The sequence below is a fragment of the Ranitomeya imitator genome, chromosome 2 (genome assembly GCF_032444005.1).
Source record: "Ranitomeya imitator isolate aRanImi1 chromosome 2, aRanImi1.pri, whole genome shotgun sequence".
Lineage (NCBI taxonomy): Eukaryota > Metazoa > Chordata > Amphibia > Anura > Dendrobatidae > Ranitomeya > Ranitomeya imitator.
Genome location: NC_091283.1, coordinates 196,355,769 through 196,372,607, shown reverse-complemented (window position 1 = coordinate 196,372,607; position 16,839 = coordinate 196,355,769). Strand labels below are relative to the sequence as shown.

At 43.8% G+C, this 16,839-nt stretch overlaps 1 protein-coding gene across 1 annotated transcript in view; it reads right to left on the bottom strand.

Annotated features, from left to right (window-relative positions):
* Positions 1–16,839, bottom strand: part of CRB2 (crumbs cell polarity complex component 2) — a 123,653-nt gene that overhangs the window by 61,021 nt on the left and 45,793 nt on the right. The window lies entirely within an intron of this gene.

Genomic DNA, 16,839 nt, shown 5'->3' with positions numbered 1-16,839 from the left:
AGGATCAACGTAGGTATGACCCCCGGCTACTTCTAGTGTTGGCGTTAGGAGTAGATATATGGTCAACCCAGTTACCACTGCCCTATGAGCTGGATTTTTGTATCTTGCAGACTTCCACGTTCCTCTGAGACCCTCGCCATTGGGGTCATAACAGAGCCCCCTCCCTGCGCGATGCTTCCCTGCACCGCCGGCACATCGCGATCATCTTCGATCGCGGTGTGCCGGGGGTTAATGTGCCGGGGGCGGTCCATGACCGCTCCTGGCAAATAGTGCCGGATGTCAGCTGCGATAGGCAGCTGACACCCGGCCGCGATCGGCGGCGCTCCCCCCGTTAGCGCCACCGATCGCGCTGGACGTACTATCCCATCCGTGGTCATAGGGGCCCACCCCACCTCGACGGGATAGTACGTCCGATGTCAGAAAGGGGTTAATACAGTGATCACCAGTGACATACACAGGAGCTTTGTATATATAGTGTCAGTGTACAGGTAATACAATTTACAGAAGTCACATGTATAATATCACTGGTGATCACTATTACCTGCATACTCACACTATATACAGAGCTCCTGTATATAATGTCACTGGTGATCATTGAATTACCTGTACCCTGACACTACAGTGATGGACAAAAATTTTGAGAATGAGACAAATATTAATTTTTCCAAAGTCTACTGCTTCATTTTTACTAATGGCAATTTGCATATACTCCTGAATGTCAGAGTGATCAGCTTAACAGCAATTACTGTACTTGCAAAGTCAATATTTGTCCAGAAAATGAACTTTAACCCCCAAAACACATTTCAACATCATTGCAGTCCTGCCTTAAAAGGAGCAGCTAACATCGTTTTAGTGATTGATCCATTAACACAGGTGTGGGTGTTGATGAGGACAGGGCTGGCGATCAATCAGTCATGATTAAGTAAGAATGACATCACTGGACACTTTAAAAGGAGGCTGGTGCTTGGTATCATTGTTTCTCTTCAGTTAACCATGGTTATCTCTAAAGAAACACGTGCAGCCATCATTGCACTGCACAAAAATGGCCTAACAGGGAAGAGTATCGCAGCTACAAAGATTGCACCTCAGTCAACAATCTATCGCATCATCAAGAACTTCAAGGAGAGAGCTTCCATTGTTGTCAAAAAGGCTCCAGGGCGCCCAAGAAAGACCAGCAGGCGCCAGGACCGTATCTTAAAACTGTTTCAGCTGCGGGATCGGACTACCAGCTGTGCCGAGCTTGCTCAGGAATGGCAGCAGGCTGGTGTAAGTGCTTCTGCACGCGCTGTGAGGTGGAGACTCTTTGAGCAAGGCCTGGTCTCAAGGAGGGCAGCAAAGAAGCCACTTCTCTCCAGAAAAAACATCAGGGACCAACTGATATTCTGCAAAAGGTACAGGGAGTGGACTGCTGAGGACTGGGGCAAAGTCATTTTCGCTGATGAATCCCCTTTTCGATTGTTTGGGACATCTGGAAAACAGCTTATTCGGAGAAGAAGAGGTGAGTGATACCACCAGTCTTGTCCCATGCCAACTGTAAAGCATCCTGAAACCATTCATGTGTGGGGTTGCTTCTCAGCCAAGGGAATCGGCTCACTCACAGTCTTACCTAAAAACACAGCCATGAATAAAGAATGGTACCAGAATGTCCTCCAAGAGCAACTTCTCCCAACCGTCCAAGAGCAGTTTGGCGCCCAACAATGCCTTTTCCAGCATGATGGAGCACCTTGCCATAAAGCAAAGGTGATAACTAAATGGCTCATGGAACAAAACAGAGATTTTGGGTCCATGGCCTGGAAATTCCCCAGATCTTAATCCCATTGAGAACTTGTGGTCAATCATCAAGAGACGGGTGGACAAACAAAAACCAACAAATTCTGTCAAAATGCAAGCATTGATTATGCAAGAATGGACTGCTATCAGTCAGGATTTGGTCCAGAAGTTGATTGAGAGCATGCCAGGGAGAATTGCAGAGGTCTTGAAGAAGGGTCAACACTGCAAATATTGACTTGCTGCATTAACTCATTCTAACTGTCAATATAACCTATTGGTACTCATAATATGATTGCTATTATATTTCTGTATGTGATATAAACATCAAACACTAATAAAAACCAGAGGGCAGCAGATCATGTGAAAATATAATTTTGGTGTCATTCTCAAAACTTTTGGCCATGACTGTATATACAGAGCTCCTGTGTATAATATTACTGGTGATCACTGTATTACCTGTACCCTGACACTATATACAGAGCTCCTGTGTATAATATCACTGGTGATCACTGTATTACCTGTACACTATTTACAGAGCTCCTGTGTATAATGTCACTGGTGACTACTGTATTACCTGTACACTGACACTATATACAGAGCTTCTGTGTATAATAGTGTGGCGCCCCAGGGTCCTGGTCATCGCAGTGGTATTGCTTTCGTATTACCTGTACACTGATACTATATACAGAGCTTCTGTGTATAATAGTGTGGCGCCCCAGGGTCCTGGTCATTGCAGTGGTATTGCTTTCCTCTCGGGGAGAGTGATGCTACGTTTGGAGGCAAAGAAGGATAACTGCATCCAGGTATCACAAACATGCAACACATCTCACACTCCAGACCACCAGGGGTAGCTCCTGACCCTATTTATTAGGTCACTATATACATAATATATAATATATATATATATATATATATATATATATATATATATATATATATATATATATATATACACACACTCACACACTGCACAGTTGTGGCCAAAAGTATTGACACCCCTGCAATTCTGTCAGATAATACTCATTTTCTTCCTGAAAATTATTGCAATCACAAATTCTTTGGTATTATTATCTTCATTTAATTTGTCTTAAATGAAAAAAACACAAAAAGAATTGTCCTAAAGCCAAATTGGATATAATTCCACACCAAACATAAAAAAGGGGGTGGACAAAAGTATTGGCACTGTTCGAAAAATCATGTGATGCTTCTCTAATTTGTGTAATTAACAGCACCTGTAACTTACCTGTGGCACCTAACAGGTGTTGGCAATAACTAAATCACACTTGCAGCCAGTTGACATGGATTAAAGTTGACTCAACCTCTGTCCTGTGTCCTTGTGTGTACCACATTGAGCATGGAGAAAAGAAAGCAGACCAAAGAACTGTCTGAGGACTTGAGAAACCAAATTGTGAGGAAGCATGAGCAATCTCAAGGCTACAAGTCCATCTCCAAAGACCTGAATGTTCCTGTGTCTACCGTGCGCAGTGTCATCAAGAAGTTTAAAGCCCATGGCACTGTGGCTAACCTCCCTAGATGTGGACGGAAAAGAAAAATTGACAAGAGATTTCAACGCAAGATTGTGCGGATGTTGGATAAAGAACCTCGACTAACATCCAAACAAGTTGAAGCTGCCCTGCAGTCCGAGGGTACAACAGTGTCAACCCGTACTATCCATCGGCGTCTGAATGAAAAGGGACAGTATGGTAGGAGACCCAGGAAGATGCCCATTCTTACCCTGAGACATAAAAAAGCCAGGCTGGAGTTTGCCAAAACTTACCTGAAAAAGCCTAAAACGATTTGGAAGAATGTTCTGTGGTCAGATGAGACAAAAGTAGAGCTTTTTGGGCAAAGGCATCAACATAGAGTTTACAGGAGAAAAAAAGAGGCATTCAAAGAAAAGAACACGGTCCCTACAGTCAAACATGGCAGAGGTTCCCTGATGTTTTGGGGTTGCTTTGCTGCCTCTGGCACTGGACTGCTTGACTGTGTACATGGCATTATGAAGTCTGAAGACTACCAACAAATTTTGCAGCATAATGTAGGGCCCAGTGTGAGAAAGCTGGGTCCCCCTCAGAGGTCATGGGTCTTCCAGCAGGACAATGACCCAAAACACACTTCAAAAAGCACTAGAAAATGGTTTGAGAGAAAGCACTGGAGACTTCTAAAGTGGCCAGCAATGAGTCCAGACCTGAATCCCATAAAACACCTGTGGAGAGATCTAAAAATGGCAGTTTGGAGAAGGCACCCTTCAAATATCAGGGACCTGGAGCAGTTTGCCAAAGAAGAATGGTCTAAAATTCCAGCAGAGCTTTGTAAGAAACTCATTGATGGTTACCGGAAGCGGTTGGTCGCAGTTATTTTGGCTAAAGGTTGTGCAACCAAGTATTAGGCTGAGGGTGCCAATACTTTTGTCTGGCCCATTTTTGGAGTTTTGTGTGAAATGATCAATGTTTTGCTTTTTGCTTCATTCTCTTTTGTGTTTTTTCATTCAAGACAAATTAAATGAAGATAATAATACCACAAATTTTTAATAGCAATAATTTTCAGGAAAAAACTGAGTATTATCTGACAGAATTGCAGGGGTGTCAATACTTTTGGCCACAACTGTATATAACTGGTAGGGAAAGTTAGAACGTTCCAGACCAGAGTCTGAGGAGGACAGAAGGTTAAAGGAGCTACACATGCCCTCAGAGCTGCAGCTCCTAGGAAGAGACACACAGAAGGCAGAACTGTATTGCAGCGAGCGTGAAGGAAGTCGTAGTAGAGAGGATACCAGAAGGGGACCAGCCCTACACAGGCTGCCTCCTTCTGAGGCGCAGAAGCCCGGTAGCCGAAACACCGAGGGAGTAAGGACCTTTATGCTTTGCTCCAGAGACCGGCAGGACAGCTAATTGCAAGTTACATGTCTGCACCTACACCCAGGAGGCACGGTAACAACTACAGAGCCGGGTTATCTAAGAGACCCTATAAACAGGCTCAAGTCACCAGTCATACGGGTATTGTCCTATCCTATATGGGGGAAGAGAGAGAGAGAGAAACACCACATCTGTGAGACCCTTATGTGAAGCCATAGGCAGTAAGGGACTACACCACTACAGCACAAGGGAAGGCTACTGATTTCCACCTGGACAAGGGGACTCTGGACTTGCCTCCAAAGCGGCTGGACTCTGCCTGCCCTGTGATCTGGTGCCCTGGACTGTGGATGCTGAAGTCTTCAGTAAAGATAAAGAGACTGCAACCTTGTGTCTTCCCTTTTCTCAGCGCCTCTCACCATCCACCAACTACACACCAGGAAGCCCTGGGGACATACTTCACCTGTGGGAAGGTATACCATCTAGCTGCCATTACATCACCCCAGCAGACCCCTTAAAGTAGCGTCGGTCACCCTGACCGAATACCACAGGTGGCATCACGAACACAAACTTTATCCCTTTAAAGAAATATTCCTTTACATGGACGTCCCAGGGCCACGGACCGGGTCTGCCACGGTGACATCCCCCTGTGAACCACAGGACCCGGTACCGAGTACCCCACAGGGGTGCTCCAACTTCACTGGTGATCACTGTATTACTTATAAACTATATACAGAGCTCCTGTGTATAATGTCACGGGTGATCATTGTATTACTTGTACACTATATACAGAGCTCCTGTGTATAAGGACACTGGTGATTACTGTACTACCTATACACTGACACTAAATACAGAGCTCCTATTTATAATGTTACTTGTGACATACCTTCCCGATTGCTGCAACCCCCACCTATCCTGAGAACCAGGGCTCTGAAGACCCCTCATCTGCACTGCTGCTTCATATTACAAGAACTCTGCTCTGATACATCATCTTATTTTAATTCAGAAAACCATAAAAAATAAAGTAGGAGAAGCTTCTATAATCAACCGACCCAAATGTTAGATGCACCATCAGCTAATTACATCTTGTTCCATTTTACCCTGGATCATATTTTGTCATCCATCCTGGCCCACACTGTTTCAGCTTTGTGCAGATTACCCTAATAATCTGATAAACATGACATGTGGCACATTTAGCAAGGTTTGTACTGACCGGCAAGCCAGAAAAATAAATGTGATCCCCAGTAAATATGCAGGTTATGTTTATGCAGGATTTGGGAGGAGGTAGGGACATCACAGTTCTGATGAGGGGGCACAGAATGCCTCACTCTGGTCTAGGCTGGTATACAGAAAAATCTTTTCAAGCAAAAGTTAATCCAACTTTAATGAAATTCTACGTTATCTGTAATACACTAACAACAAGGGCATGGGGAAAATCTGACGCAGCCCACAAAGTCAGGCCTAAGAAACATATGTAGACACTAGTCTAAAGAGCTCTGTAACCCAAATCATCCAAAAACCATATATAGCTGGTTATATCGTACTAAACCGCAAACAAGAAGAATTCAGTTACATGTATGAACGAAGCCACCATTATTCCGCTGTATAAAAAAAGAAAAGAAAAAAAAAAATATGGCCCAAACTATAGTGCCAACATATTCTGCAGGTTTGTAGAGAGAGTGTTATCACACAATGCCTGTCTCCAATCGAGCTCACAAAATAAAATGCTTTCTTTCTACATTACTATGCCTTTAGAGCTTTGGATAAAGGATGTGAGGACCTGTCAAAGTCCAGGTTCTGTATATGACTCAAACTTTATTCCAAAGTTTGGTCCAGGTACTAGAACTGCACCTGAACCCCACTGAAAACAGTGAGGACTTAAACTTTTGAACTGGATCATCTCTCTTTCTCTCTACTCCCGAACACATCACACGGAACGCTGAACATTACAATGGACTTCCGGTAGAAGTCAGTGTTTGGCGTTTAGCACTGCACACTGTCTGGGACGAACCCAAAATTTGTGTTCACTCATCTCTACTTGAGATGAAATCAGAAACCCATGTAGACCATTACGTAATTGAAAATACCGGTTTCCTTACAAAGGGCAGAGGTGCTGCTTGGGAGAAGAGTCGCTGCCAGGCACCATTTCCTGGCAGCTTATGTCCTTGAACAGAAAGGGTTGACATGCTTAAGTTCAACTACAATGGAGGTGTTCCAACTGTCCCCCAAACACACAACACGGTTGGCTGGTCTCTCTAAAACTGCGGTGATAGAGTTGATGATCATCCAACGTGTACAGCAACCTTCATGTCATTTATTTTAAATGTAGCTGACTTCATTTAATTGATTGAACTAGTATAAAATGTTTCTTGCAAAAACTTTCTTCACTATATTGGAAACCTACAAAAGGTTACCGCGTTCAACTCTGGTTCTAAAAAAAAAAATATTTCCCCCTTACAAAGTCTAGTAGAAAAAAAGTAGCCATTATTTTATTTTGGAACATCTCTCTCCTTCCTAAAATAGTAATCTGCTGTTCCCCCATTAATAGCAACCCTCCTCCTTACTACTGAATCTAATATGCAAATTGCCTCTTCTGAGAAAGAGAGGACTTAAACTCTATAGCGCCACCTGTTGGAAGTAGCAATCCTACAAGTCACAATCAACCCTTTAACGAGTCGTGTAATATGACTTACGATAAAAGCCAAATCAGTATCTCAATTCGCAGACACGGTGTTTCGGGCTGTTGGCCCTCGTCAGTGCGAAGCATGAGAACTGATTTGGCTAGGTGAGAGGCTCTGGACTGGGGTGTGAGGGGTATCGTTTCTCCTTATGTAGAGTGACATACCATCTCTGGCTTGTCAAGGTAAGGAGGCTTATTCGCCGTGCAATGCTCCTCATATGCAAATTGCATATTATATTTCCCAGAGGAACATTGCACGGCGAATAAGCCTCCTTACCTTGACAAGCCAGAGATGGTCTGTGACTCTCCATAAGGAGAAACATAACCCCTCTCCACAGGACAGCTGATAATTTCCTGATCACTGATGGTCTGACCTCTGAAACCCCCTTAATCCACAAGAACAGATTTGTTTGAATAGAGGGATGGTTTCACATTTGCAAAATGAAGAATTTTTGTACACCAGTACTCCTCCGTTCATTGTTCAATAGGACTGGTGGAGACCACCAGGTGCAGCGCTAATATATCTGTGTCGCCATAATAGACAATGGAGCTCTGAGTCTGGACCACCATCAATCAGCAGCTTATCTCCTGTTCAGTGAAGGTGATAAATTGTTATGGTGGGCCACCCTCTAAAGTATTTATTATTGTTACTCATTTTGGAATTGGCACAGTCTGGTTGGAACATGGGTCAGAAAACTGCAGCATTCCAGCTGTTGTGAGGCTACACAACCAGCATATTAGGCCATCTTGGGAGTTGGAGGTTTACAACACCCATAAAGTCGCAGGTTACCGACACCTGAGTATAATTAGGGTACGTGCACACTTAGTTTTTTAAAGGAATTTTTGGAACTTTCCACATCCTCCTGGAAAAACTTTGAGCCTTTTTGCTGAGTTTTTGGAGCAGAAACTCCCTGTGCACATATGTAAGGGTATGTTCATATATATCTGCTTCAAAATTCTTATTTAAAAAAAAAAAACTGCTTCAAAATCTACATAAAAAACCTCAGTGTGAATATAGCTTAATTGAATGGGAAAACGAGCCTGTGTTTTTTTCTATGTGGAAAAAGAAGTAGCATGCCAATCCTATAGGTATTTCTGCTTGATTCAGCGGTGAAATTTGCTGATTTTTTTCAATAGGAACATACACAAAAACATTAACAAAAGAAAATAAAAAGTTTGAAGATTTTTTTTTTTTACGTGGATTTTTCTGTGGGAACAAAAAGCCTGAGCTTCTAGTTACACCCTACACCAAGGAGATGCCCCTCATCCCTGAATCTCATTTCTTCTGCTTTAACTCCCCCAGAATTTCCTTTTCATGTTCATCAGGAGTGATCGCACACAGGAATGCTGCAAATTCTTCCCAGAACTGACACAAGCCTTCCATTACTGGAGACAAACACAATGCACAGGGCAGTACCAGGCAGCGCTGGCTCCAAGGAAATAGATTTTAGAACCCCACAACAAAACTCCCATTAAATACAACAACTCTCATCCTCCTTACATTCACAATTAGAGGTTTTTAAAACCGAAATATAAAACAAAAAGTGCATCTTCCAACCAGATCTGAGCAGTAATTACTGTCTAATTAGACTCCGCACGCTAATGAATTACCGCAGATGCAGATTGACGATGACAATTTGGCTAAACCAATTATGGATCAGTGAAAAGCTTAAATTGATTTTCTCTACCATAGGCTTTTCCAGTAACCTGCGGCACACCAGCTGTTGTGAAACTACTACTCCCAGGATGCCCTGGCAACCTGCAGCACAAGTAGATTATGATTGTGTATACATTGTATCTGCATGGTAAACAGAGCATTGCAATAGTGCACATCTGAATCAGGATTTTACCCCATGTCCATCATTACACCATCCACATGATGCACCAATAAATCCAATATTTCAGGGAACAGCATGATTGCATAGAAAAGCCACCGTAAGAGTGAGTCAAAGTGACAATTCTGACTAAGTGTAAGTAATATTGGACGTAACACAATTGTAACTCTTATAAAAGTCCATATAATCCCCCGTAAATCTAATACTACACTGCTGATCTGCGGACTCTGATGACCTCCTCGATTAGATTTTTCAGCTTGTAGATGTATTACATAGGTTAAAAAAAAGACGTAGGTCCATCAACTTCAACTTTTCTCTCCAATTGCACAAGTTTAGAAAGCGTTTAATCTACCATAAAGTTGTCCACAATTCTAGGCCATAAAAAACAAGTATAATACATTTTTACAGTCGACGCGTTTCAGATTTACCAAGTTGCCCGCATGATCCTAAGCGGAATATGAAGGAGCTACAAGTAGACTTTTTCCACTAGTTTTTCCCTGACCTCTAGGTCTCCCTTGATCAGAGCCCTTATGGTGCCTGTGGTCCTCACCTCCAGGCTAAAGTCTCATTTACCTGCAAGAAGACAGAGCGCACTCCAGATGGCTGCCGCAGTTCTCCTTCTCATGGTGTGATCACAGGCATTGGGGAGAGGGAGAAGCAGAAGAGAGGCAGAGATGGGCGCAGCGTGGAGCCAGCACCAGCCTCTCCCCCTCATACCAGTCAGGCAAAAAGGATTGGATTTGTATCCAGCCCCAGAGCTGCACATCTAATCCGCTCCTGGTGCAAACTACCAGCTGGCTCCTGTCATTGCTGACTCATGGGATGCCTGTCTGATCTGTCCGCTGACAGTACCCAGCTTCACTGGGAAACAAAAAGGAGGAACCTGCTTACTCCAACATAAAAGGTCATCAACATACTGAGCAAAAGAAAAACTTTATACACTTTTGTTCATAAATCAGGAGCTGGACAATCTGTTTTGGTACCCAAGGCGGGAGTTTTAGGATGCACCCACCATCCTTTTTAAGAATCACTGAATATGCAACCATTTATTAAAAGCAGCAGATCTGTTGCCAGATTTCACAATACTAAATGCATACTATATTATATAGATCTTAGACCTGATGAGACTGATGTATTTACTGTGATATTCAAAATCAGAATGGCTGTATAATTCTTTTGAAAATTCAACTCAATCTCTGCTCACCTAACTCCTCAGTGTCCTTCCTGCCTGCAGCTGCTGAATTTTCACCCACCCTGATCGAAAGCTTGTCAGTGTCCCTCCTCCCTGCAGCTGCTGAATCTCCACCCACCCTGTGACAGCTCCTCAGTGTTCTTCTTCCATGCAGCTGCTGAATCTCCACCCACCCAGATTGAAAACTTCTCAGTGTACCTCCTCCCTGCGGCTGCTGAATCTCCACCCACCCAGCCTGTGACAGCTCCTCAGTGTTCTTCTTCCCTGCAGCTGCTGAATCTCCACCCACCCTGTGACAGCTCCTCAGTTTCCTTCCTGCCTGCAGCTGCTGAATCTTCACCCACCCAACCTGCTCCAAAGCTTGTCAGTGTCCATCCTCCCTGCAGCTGCTGAATCTCCACCCACTCTGTGACAGCTCCTCAGTTTCCTTCCTTCCTGCAGCAGCTGAATCTTCACCCACCCAACCTGCTGGAAAGCTTGTCAGTGTCCATCCTCCCTGCAGCTGCTGAATCTCCACCCACTCTGTGACAGCTCCTCAGTTTCCTTCCTTCCTGCAGCAGCTGAATCTTCACCCACCCAACCTGCTGGAAAGCTTGTCAGTGTCCCTCCTCCCTGCAGCTGCTGAATCTCCACCCACCCGGCCTGTGACAGTGTTCTTCCCTCCCAGCAGCTGCTGAATCGCCACTCACTCACCCTTATTGGAAGCTCCTCAGTGTCCCTCCTCCCTGCAGCTGCTGAATCTCCACCCACTCCACTCTGCTGCTATATAGTAGGACTACTCTGGATACGTTTGGACTCACGAGCTTCCTGTGTTCATATGACATATTATAGGAACAACACATTTGGGTTTAAGAGCAGTTCACCGATATGCCAAGTAAGCAGGTTCACCACCCTATGTGTGAATGACTGGAATTAAAAGTTAACCCAGTGACATATACAGTTTACAACAACTTGTACTTCCTAATGTATTCACAGGATGCCAAGGATGCCACACAATTCCATGCAAGCTTCATCATTTCATATGTCAAAGAGAAAATTCATCTAATGGGCATACGGACATGCAAGTTCTCTTTATTCATCACAACGGCACCAGTAGGTGTCACCTTTTAGAGGGAATCTGTCAGCAGATTTTTGTTATTTCATCTGAGAACAGCATGATGTAGGGGCAGAGAACCTTATTCTAGCTAGGTCTTACTTACTGGGCTGCTTGTTGCAGTTTCAATAAAATCAGTGTTTTATCTGCAGGAGATTATCACTAGAGGACTAGTTGTCTCATGCAATGTAGTCTTTCATATTTATGAGTGCTTTATTACCCCACCAATCAAAGTACTGCATACACAGAATGCCACCAATCAGTGATGGGGGCGGGGTTATGCTGAGCTCAGCATTCAGAGAATGGATAGATTTAGAATGGAGAAAAGTGATTTTATCAAAACTGCACCAAGCAGCCCAATAAGTGACATCACTGGAATCAGGGTCTCTTCCCCTACATTATGCCGCTCTCAGATTACATAGCAAAAACCTGGTGGCATATTCCCTTTAAGAGCTAGCCATAATGCTGCCAAATATTCATTAAACACAGACATGTGATAGTTGGGGCCCTGTTGGAGATTTTGCTTTGGGGCCAGTGAGCTTCAAGTTACACCTCTGATAGAACCGAAAGAGGTGGCAGATAAAGTGTGAGTATATAACGATACCACCCATATTATCCCTATAGGAGTGCCAGCTACACTGCGGTAATAAAAGCCGATGCCACACATGTGCATGGAATAGGTAAAAACACTGACATTGTGATGTAGCTTGTCCTAATCACCCATAGTCCTGGCCCTAAGATAATGATAAAGGAATTGCATCTCATAACAATAAATAACAATAGTTTTTGTTAGTGCAAACATTCAGCAGCACTTTACAATTCAGTGGGTATATGAGCTGTATATCTGTGCATGTGTGGCGGTATTTTTTTATAGTAAGCTTTCGTTCAGTTGAGCCTGTGGCCGATGGATTCACAGCGGAGCCGTGATCTCCCCCAGCCTGGACTGCATTTTCTTCTCACGGTGACGGTGAAGGGTCTGTGAGCCTAATATGAACTAATAAGCTGACTCTGGAGGGATTAATACACAGAGCGCAGGGGATTAGCGGCTTTATTTTCTCGTGAGGCCATGTTGTTTATTCCAGGCCTGGCTTTGCTCACTAAACCAATGGTGCATGTCCTATTAAAGGTACAGTACCCCCCCGCCATCGTCAGTGTCAGCATTCGGAGTAAAGTGTTCTGTTGAATTCTTATCATATTTCACGCATACAGTGACCTGGGTGGGATTATTTATAGAGAGGACAGAAGATGCAGTGTTATGGAGACTCTGCAGTCTTAGCTGCTCAGCCGTAGTAAAGTTATGGTCAGTATGTTCTGATGTGAATCTGATCAGATCTACTGATGGCCGCTGTGCACTCTCCAGTGCTAGTGAATTGCTGGCAATCTGAGATCTGTATTGCTGGATTAGCAGTATGTAGTGGTGGTCTCCAGAAGAGACCCTTGTGATGACTACAGTGGAAACAGCTTCTCAAACCCTGGTGATCAGCAGGTATCACCAGAGGACGCCGAGCTCGGCTATACATGCCAGGGAATCAATGCAATGTCAATATGCCAGGAAAAGGGGTCTTCACTGAACGATCTGGCTCAGAACTGATTACTATACCGTTGTTGGTATCCCACAAAGCGGTCAAGCCGTATCAGAGACACTTCATTACAGGCCACGCAGCTTCAGCCAAAACCGCCTTTGACTTTTATGGAGCAGCTGAATTACAAAAGGGTCTTTGACCACTAATCGGGACCCCGACCACTGGGTAAAAATGTCAATTTATAGGAGGAAGAATATTATAGTGAAAGGTTTCCCACTCTTCTAATCCTAGGTTCTCCTCTTGTTCCTGTCCAACATAGGACAATGGCACATGAGCAGAGGGTGTGAAGGGGACTGGCTGACTGCCTACTTCATTAGCCAAGCCAACTCCCTCCTCTGTAAAATCCAACACAGACAAAAAAAAAGGAATGACTGTATTCAGCTCCAATCATGGGCAAATATAGGAAATAGTTTCATGTAGGTGAGATAAACCAGAAGGAGATGGATAGGAACCGAAGACGGGAGCTTGTAGCTCAATAAGGAGACACTATTCAGACGTAAAGTTGCATTAATTGCCAAATTATAGGGGGTCTAAGGGGTAAAGTTTCCCCTTGCTGAAAGTACCAAGCCAGCGTAAGTAGGCATATGGGCCATAAAATGCTCCTCTGGAATGAAAATGTGCAAGTTTCCTCTTCAGAGAGAAAGAGGACAGGAACTGTAGTGCTACCTATTTGGGGTAAAAATCCTTAAAGTCAATATCAACCCTTTAAATGGCCTTGTTACAGGAGTTTGGATAATAAGAGAAACTAGAAACTCAATTTGCAGAGTCAGGTTTCAGGGTGTTTGCCCCTTATCTTGGAATAGGTACGTTGCATATTTGAATTCCCAGAGGAGCATTGAATGGCCTATAAGTCTCCTTACACTGGCATGGTACTCTGCACAAGGAAGGTCGCCTGTCAGAGGCTTCTCACCCAGCCAAATTAGATCTCCTGCGTTGCATTGATGAAGGGCAAACACTCCAAAACATGAGTTTGCAAAGCAGTTTCTGGTTTGGCTTCTTATCTGAAGTCATGTGGCAAATCTCAAAATTGAGTTTTAGGATGGCTACATCCAATAGGTATTATTATAATACATTTTTATAGCGCCATTTATTCCATGGCGCTTTACATGTGAATACGAGGCAAATATAGACAAATACATTAAATATGAGCAAAAAACAAGGCACACGGGTACATAAGGAGGGAGGACCCTGCCTGCAAGGGCTCACAGTCTGCAGGGGATGGGTGAGGATACACTAGGAGAGGGTAGGGCAGGTTGTGCAGCGGTTCAGTAGACTGAGGTTGTAGGCTTGTCGAGAGGTGGGTCTTCAGGTTCTTTTTGAAGGTTTCTATGGTAGGTGAGAGTCGGATGTGTTGGGGTAGAGAGTTCCAGAGTATGGGGGAAGCACGGGAGAAGTCTTGGATGTGGTTGTGGGAAGAAGAGATACGAGTGGAGTAGAGAAGGAGGTCTTGTGACCTTGTGATCGGAGGTTGCGTGTAGGTAGGTACCGGGAGACCATGTCACAGATGTATGGAGGAGATTGTGGATGGCTTTGTATGTCATTGTGAGGGTTTTGAACTGGAGTCTCTGGGCGATAGGAAGCCAGTGAAGGGCTTGGCATAGGGGAGAGGCTGGGGAAAAGCGGGGAGAGAGGTCGATTAGTCGGGCAGCAGAGTGTAAGATGGATTGGAGTGGTGCCAGAGTGCTAGAGGGGAGTCCAGAAAGTAGGAGGTTGCAGTAGTCAAGGCGGGAAATGATAAGGGCATGCACTAGTGTTTTTGCAGGGTCGCGGTCAAGGAATGCGCGGATCCGGGAAATATTTTTGAGTTTGAGAAGGCAGGAGGAGGCAAGGGCTTGGATATGTGGCTTGAAAGAGAGGGCAGAGTCGAGGATCACCCCGAGGGCCCGGGCGTGTTGGACTGGGGAAAGTGAGCAGCCATTGACATTGATGGATAGGTCTGGTGGAGGGGTAGAGTGAGATAGGGGAAAGATGATGAATTCTGTTTTGTCCATGTTCAGTTGTAGAAAGCGAGCAGAAAAGAAAGATGAAACAGGTAAGGCTGTATTTAAAGTTCTCCTTCTCACCATTTGCATATTACCAATTTTAAAATATTTACCTATATCTCTTTCATTTTGACAACACCTTTAACAGGAGTACATAGTGATAATGAATTTATTTCGTGTGTAGCGGTCTTATGTGCATCTCCACCTGTAGGACAGACATACTAAGTATATATACAAGTTGTGTATCACATCGGTACCTGAGGGACCTGTTCAGCCCATCGCACTAATCCACTAGACTTCATGAACTGTTTATTGCTCGCAGCTCCCACTACATTCTCAAGCTCTGCTGCCCTCCAGGGAAGCTGACATTGCAGGACGGAGGGCACGGATGGCAGACTCCTCCACTGGTCACCGTCTGAAACTCCAAACCAAATTCCTTGTTCTTTAGACCTCATTTCCTTTTATAAAATAAAGTATGTTTCCCTAAGACCTGCGCCTCATATACAAAGACTAGGTGAAATAGTTATCCCAGATGTGGACGATTACACAGAGTTCGCTGTTACATTTTAAGAATCTTCCTTGACCAATTACAGATATCCCATACTTCTTTCAGTAGGATCAAGTGTCTGATTACAGGAGGAAATCATAACCGGGGCCATCCTGCCTGCAAGTAGGAAATTGTGGGACATGGCCACCTATGTAGCTCCTGCCCTAAACAGAGATCAGACTATTATTTTCTATGGCAAATAAAAGCTGCATTCTGTAGCGCTATAGCACGAAAACATGAAATATCTGAAAACTGAGTTGCATTACTGCTCTAGAAAATGGGAAAAACTGAGAATACTTAGCAAATAAATTGTCCAATACATTTGTACCCGGCAGCCGCGATAGGGCAATTCTCTCTGCTGGGAACCTGCCTAATGTGAATCCTCTCCTAGACTTATCACAGCGACCGGGTACACATGAATTGACCAATTTGTGTGCCAAGTATTCTCATTTTTTTCAATTTTCTGGAGCAGTAATGCAATTTCAGATATTTCATGTTTTCGTGCTATAGCGCTACAGAGTGCTACTTTATTTGTTGGTTATATATGGAGATGGCTACTCCTATTAAGCACCAGTTCACACCTGTTTTCTGTTTGGAAGTCACAGTCAGTCTTTTGTTATTATTATTTTCTATAGAACTGGAAAACATTATTTAAAGGGGTTTTCCATTTTTAAGTAAATGGTCCCATAAATTTCATAAACTGCAGCCCTGTAAAATAACAACCTTCACCCCACGTCCCTCCATCCTCAATGTTTTTGCTGCAGCTGTGATGTCACCGCTGCAGCCAATCACTTAGCTCAGCAGCTCTGCTGAAATACATGGCCCGAGTTGATGAGCTCAGTAATAGCCAAAACACTCAAATCGGAACAGTGCTAGACTGGTGAGGTGTACCATCTGATTTTATTATTTTACACAAGTTATATCTTTCGGGAACAATTTTTTTTTTTTTAAGTGGAAAACCCCTTTAGCATGGTCCCAAACTGAATCCTGAAAATCATTTTCTAGAACATCCATTAATGACAGGGTGTAACGGTGAAATGAATGACCCAACATTACAATCTAGCAGGAAGCTCCTAGTTTTCTAGAGCCAGGATGTGCTTTGCGGATGCCCTGACACGCCCCCAATCCATCTCAAGGCTAATTTGCATATGGCTTCACAGCTTGATTTCTCAGCGCTAGCAAATCTGATCAGACAGCAAAGATATTTTTATTGTCAATTCTAGGACCTATACAGTAACCCTGCCGGTATCAGTAGTGACAATCAAGTAGTCCTCTTCCCTTTAAAAATTGTGCATTTATACTATG